Source organism: Dipodomys spectabilis, unplaced genomic scaffold (genome assembly GCF_019054845.1).
Source record: "Dipodomys spectabilis isolate Male_0828 unplaced genomic scaffold, ASM1905484v1 ptg000297l, whole genome shotgun sequence".
NCBI lineage: Eukaryota > Metazoa > Chordata > Mammalia > Rodentia > Heteromyidae > Dipodomys > Dipodomys spectabilis.
This window is the reverse complement of record NW_024870974.1, coordinates 13,258,761-13,265,000: the sequence shown is the minus strand read 5'-3', so window position 1 is coordinate 13,265,000 and position 6,240 is coordinate 13,258,761. Positions and strand designations below refer to the sequence as shown.

Below are 6,240 nucleotides of genomic sequence, written 5' to 3'. Positions count from 1 at the left end.
CATCTAATCCTGGGGGAGACAAATAGTGTACTGAGTTCTACCCTAGTGGCAGAGAAGTCCTGTTTCTAATCTTTTCCATAGCCTCTTCTTGTGACTGTCTAGAAATCAGGATCACAGAATGCCCTGGGCTGTATTTGCTCCTTGATCTTTTTTTCAGGGAGGGGGGCGCTTGTGTGATGCTCAGGAATGGGAGTCATACTTCTCAAAGTCATCCTACTTTGAATTTATAGTATATGCGGGGCTCAAAGATTTATATCATTTAAAAATGTTTTCCTTTACTTTGTTCAAAATGTCTGGGAATCTCATTCCCAGCCCAGTGATGCAAACATCAGTGTACTGCAAGTCTGAAAACGCATGTACTTTTTCATCTATCCCAGAAATTTTGTTTTCTTTTGTATTCTTTCAAGAAAGAAAGATGTTCAGGGATAACATACATATATACACACATATGTATATATATGTAAAACATTATATATATAAAACATTATATATATTAACTAACTCAGTTCTCTAACGAACTGAAACAATGGAGGAGGAAACAGTGAAAAATGAAAAAAAAGGTAATGGTTCCCAGGCATTTGCATAAAAGAGAGAAATACAACCAGGTATTTATTTACTGAATAATTTGACTATATCCTTTGAAAAAAATCACATTTTTACAACAAAAAAGAAAGAAAAAACATACAAGTAAAAGCTGTAATCGGCGAAATAAAGAAATAGTCTCCATATTAAGCAAAGTAAAATGTGACTTCAAGTGCTCCTCAGGCTCTCCAGTGCACATGTACCATATATTTATAGCTGTTCCTCAAATCATGGCATTGAGCTATTGGGAGAGACAGTGTTAATATATTCACAAACACTTTGGGGGTTTGAACATTGGGTTAGCTATTTGACTCAGCACAGATAAATTAAAACATAATGTTATTGTTTTTTATTACCTTTAAGAGTTGTACAAATGAATGATCATTCAACAAAGCAGTTATGAATACAATGTACCTTTATCCATGTCATCTCTTAAACATTTTCATCCATTCCTCCCTTCCCTACCCCTTCCCTACTCTTTGTAATTTTGTAGGATATCGATTGGCTGCATTCTTCCCATCTTCTCACTCTTCATTCATCTACCCAACAAAGGAATCTCAATGCAGGTTTGAGATCAAAGGAAGTGATATGATTAAGTCAACACTTTAGATATCGTCTCATGTTGCAAGGAGAAAAAATGGCTTAGAAATATTCTTTAAGACTTCTAAAGGAACCACAGATGAGTTAAGAATACTGTATCCAATATGAAAATGACAAAGTCAAGCTGAAAGGGTGAGTTAGTATGAATAAATGCTCATTGTTGAAAAGAGGAGACAATATATAATGCCTAAAATTGTTAATCCAGAAAATAGAGCTGTAATTATTTTATTCAGCATTAAAGAGATAACTACAAGAATAGTGGAGAATAAAAATGGTAGAAGTGGGTTGCTTCTGGGAAATGCGATTATGGATATTATGTATATTGTACTGTCAAATCTGCTTTTAAGAAAGAGAAGATACAAAGAGAACAGCTTTTTATTTGAAATTTACATCCTGGGGGAATGTCAAGAAATTACTGTAGCCACCAAAGAACAATAACTGCTATTTGAAAAGATAGCTTTTGTGAAAGTTAAAGCAGTCAGGGCTGTCTAAATTTTTTTTTTTCCAGCTTTGATTTCTTCTTTAATCTGAGTTATTTAGAAGGGTGCTTATTTCAAATTTAGAAGTTTTATTATATTAGTCTCTGTCTTATTTCCCCTATTAAAATGCCAGAGTTTTATGGTACTCTGATATTTTCATTCAGTGAAAGTGGAAAATTTTTAAAGAGATTTATTTTCTTTATAGGTAAAGGGTTTTTTTTTTCAAATTCTAACTCTGGGATTTTTAAAATGTAAATTATCCTTGTGTCAAGCACAAAGAGTTCTGAAATCTGTGTTTGTATACATACATACATACATATATATATATTACCCAACTTGTTGATTTAGATGGGGATCTCAATAACTTTATGTTTGGGCTCTGCCTCAAACCATGGTCCTTCTGAATTCTATTTCCTGAGAATCTGAAATTACAGGAGTAAATTCCCACAGTGAGCTCAACAGGTTATTTTAAATGCCTAATTTTTCAACAAAACCCTGTAAGACATAAAGAAATGAGAATAAAGTGAGCCTTGTATAGAATAAACCACCCCCTCCCACCAACAGGCCATTGGACTGCTAATGCACTGGAAGTACTAGGTAAAGAATCAAAATCAGCTGTCATAAGTATCTTCTACAACTACAGAATCATCTAATATGTAGATTCGCATTCTGGGTATAACGATGCTTTCAGTACGACAAACACTAGCCCCCCAAACAGCCTTTTAAATGAAAGAAAAGCTACCTCCAAGTTCCTTCAGTGCACTACAAAATTTAAATACTCCTACACAGCTGTTAGTTATTAGAGTATGTGTGGATAGCTTGGTGTAACTTATTTAACCCTGGATGGCACAGGGCAGACACTCAAGGCAGCATCTTAAAGATATCAGGAGACAGGGTGGAAAGCAGATAAGGCTGCTGTCAGCATAACACATGGCCCCCTATTTTACAGTAACTCATTTTTCCCAAGTAGAAGAGTATACTCTAAACTAGCAATGAAAAATAGAGTGTAGTGAATCACTAATCCCATAACATAGCTGTTTTCACTATCAAAATTTTTTTTCCTGGGCTGGGAATGTGGCTTAGTGGTAGAGTGCTTGTCTAGCATGCATGAAGCACTGGGTTTGATTCCTCAGTACCACATACATAGAAAAAGCCAAAAGTGGCACTGTGGCTCAAGTGATAGAGTGCTAGCCTTGAGCAGAAAGAAGCTCAGGTCAGTGCCCAGGCTCTGAGTTCAAGCCCCAGGGCTGGCAAAAGAAAATATGTCCTATACATAATTATGTAAAAATATTATGTGTAATAATTTTATACAACTGGCAGTCCTGTAGGTTTGTCTATATCACTGTCACTACAAAGTATGTGAATTATGATGCTATGATGCTAATAATTATACTTTCAACTCCATCATGCTTCTTTTGGAACCACGGTTGCATAGGTAGTGCTTCACTAACAATATGCAACATATACTTGTCAAACATAAAGGGATTTTTTTGAAGTGTCTGTTTTCACATGAAGAATCACAAAGATTCTAAAGAAAAATACGAATCTCCCACACTAAAGCTACCAGCACAACTATGTTTATTGCAGCATTATTTACCATAGCTAAGATATGGAACCAACCCAGATGCCCCTCAGTAGATGAATGGATCAAGAAAATGTGGTATATATACACAATGGAATTCTATGCCTCCATCAGAAAGAATGACACTGCCCCATTTGTTAGGAAATGGAAAAACTTGGAAAAAATTATATTAAGTGAAGTAAGCCAGGCCCAAAGAAACATAGGTCCCATGGTTTCCCTTATTTGCAATATCTAGTATATGTATGAGTCAAGCAGACAAGGTCAGATAATGTGATGTTAGGAAAATGAACCCTTAGATATGTATTTTAATGTTTTTTTCTTTCATGCATTTGTTTATAACGCATTTATAAGATTATCTCTTTGTTGCTTTGTATGTCCCTCCCCCACAGTATAACCCCTGCTTTCACTATATTTGATGTCAGTATAACTTGTGGAGGAGATGGGGAAAAACCAGTTGTTTAAGGATACAGGTGGACCTGATGCAACAATGAGAAGTACAAGTTGTCATGTCCAAAACGAGCTTTACAATGTTGGTGTGGTGGGGGGAGGATTGGGTGGTGGGGGGGGGAGGGGGGAGGTAGGGAAGGGATGTGAAGGGTAAACAAAGGAGGAGGCTGCAATGCTTGATAAGAAGTGTACGCATTATCCTGCCCATGTAATTGTAACCCCTCTGTACAGTATGTTCACAAAAAAAATAAAATTAAATTAAAATAAAAAAAAGAAATAAAAAACTGAAAAAAAAATACAAATCTCACCCACAGCTATCGATACAAATACAGGCTCCCCCAAATCATAACATTAAAGATGTCTGGAACACTTGTCCAAAATGTTCTTTTAAGTTTGTGTCTTCCTTTCTTAAAATCACTGCGAATAGAAACAATGTGTGTATTGGCCAAGAGACTTGACTTCTATGGGCATCTTTGTGTCGTTGGTGCAGTAATGGAGACTGAGTGATGAATTTCTCACACTCTCCCAGGTATTGTATTATAAAAATGTAACCTTTTTCCCCCTCTTCAGACTGTAAAAGCCTTGTTGAGACAATTATGCATTCATTGAATACATTAGTTCAGGAATATGCCGGATACTCTACCGAGTTTCCTCTAATAGAAACATTTTGAAAAATATATAGTCCAATATCACAACCACAATATGATTCAATTAAAATGTAGAACAGTCCCCACCGAGTATTTTTGGAATATATTTTTATTATCTTTAAGTTGTTGTACAAAGGAGTTGCCGTTCACTGAAGCAGTTTACGATTATAGTGCATCTTGATCAAGGTTACCCCTTTCAATCTTCTCACCCACCCTCCTCACCCATCCCTTCCCTTATTTATCTTAATTTTGGGTTTATCTTAGCATATCTTAATTTATCTTAACCTTGAATCTCTTTGCCATTTAACAAAGCAGTTTGTGTATGCAATGCATCTTGATCAGTGTCGTCTCTTTACCATCTTCCCCTTCTCACGGACCCACCCTTCCCTTGTATTTCTCCGTTCTGTGGTAGACAATGAAATCTGGCTTTCATTCTCCCCTCTTCTCCCTTCATTCTTCTTCCCTGAACCACCTGGCCACACCCTCTGCTCTTGCAAGTATTTATTTCCTGTACTTATTTTGTTGTGCTTTTATTTAGTCCTTTTTTTAAATAAGTTTTTTTTATTGTGAAAATACTGTACAGAAGGGTTATGGTTACATGAGCAAGGTAATGAGTACATTTCTTGTCAAGCATTGTTGCCTCCTCCTTTGTTTTTCCTCTTTCCTCCCTTCCCTCCCACCTCCACAGCTGCATTTGCACTTTCCCTAGAGTCTCTTACACTTCACTTAATTCATTTGCAACCACTTGCTTACCATCCAGTGTGTATACTAGTTGATTTATAGGCATATTCTAGCTACCACAAATAAGGGAAACAATGCAACCTGTTTCTCTGGGTCTGGCTTACTTTGCTTAATATAACTTTTTTCCCCAACTCTTTCCATTTCTCTTCAAATGGTGCAATCTTTCTTTCAGATGGATGAGTAGAAGTCTGTTGTGTATATAAACTGTATTGTTTGGTGAGAATTCTGTATGGTGTGGTTTATATCTCTTAGTTCATTCTGACGCTGGTCCATTTTAAAGATAAGATCAGCAAATAGTGAGAGTCAGGTTCTATGTCTGACATCATGGCTCTTTCTGTTCACAATGCTTCGGCTGAAACAAACATAAAAGATCCTTACCCTTGCTTCTCATTGCGTTACATTGTGCCTCACATATCGCTGGGAATACAGCTGCATTGTGCGCATCTATTTCCATCAGTAGAACTGTTTACACAGCTTTGCAGACTGTAGATTTCGGTCTAGGTCACCTAGCCCATCCACTGTGCAGGAGTGAATCTGTAGTGTCCGTCTTTGAATACGTTCTTATCTGTTCACGTTTTTTTTTTAATACCTCAACTTTCTTCTCTGAACGACAAATGATAGCAAAACACAGCACAAAGAGAATCAGGCACTCATTGAAATGTATGTGTTCCAAGGTCAGGAAAACATTAATGAAGCAATCGAATCTGTATGGATGAATTATTTATGTATTTAGAAAGAAAAAGAATGAAGAAACAAAACAAAAGGCACACACAGGTTCTGCAGAATTGAGAATAATGCTGTTAGAGCAATCTTTGACCATTTCCTGCCAGTCTCCAATCGTGTCCAAAACCACAGTTCCTGAACCTTCTGAATATATTAGGTCTTGAGCCCCCTGAGCTTGTTAACTTGTGAGGAAAGCAGGCACATGGACAGGACATGTATAAGACCCCCAGCTGAGGTCCCCAGTTAAAGACTCAGTGGACAACCAGGTCTAACCTCCAACACTGGAGTCACAATTACATAAACTACATTATAATTATGTATCGAGGGCTCACCATATGTCAGAATTAGAACACTGGGGACATATGGTGAACCAAAAACTACACGATTCTTTCATAATGAATGTGGAATATAAATAGAATTTGTCCTCCATATTCACAGT

At 36.7% G+C, this 6,240-nt stretch overlaps 1 long non-coding RNA gene across 1 annotated transcript in view; it reads left to right on the top strand.

Moving 5' to 3' along the window:
- The window catches only part of LOC122127055, a 3,353-nt gene extending 1,874 nt beyond the window's left edge, over positions 1–1,479 (top strand). The window contains exon 3 of the long non-coding RNA XR_006151070.1: positions 1,076–1,479. This is a non-coding gene — a long non-coding RNA (uncharacterized LOC122127055). The remainder of the gene's footprint in view (positions 1–1,075) is intronic.
- The last annotated feature ends 4,761 nt before the right edge of the window (positions 1,480–6,240 follow it).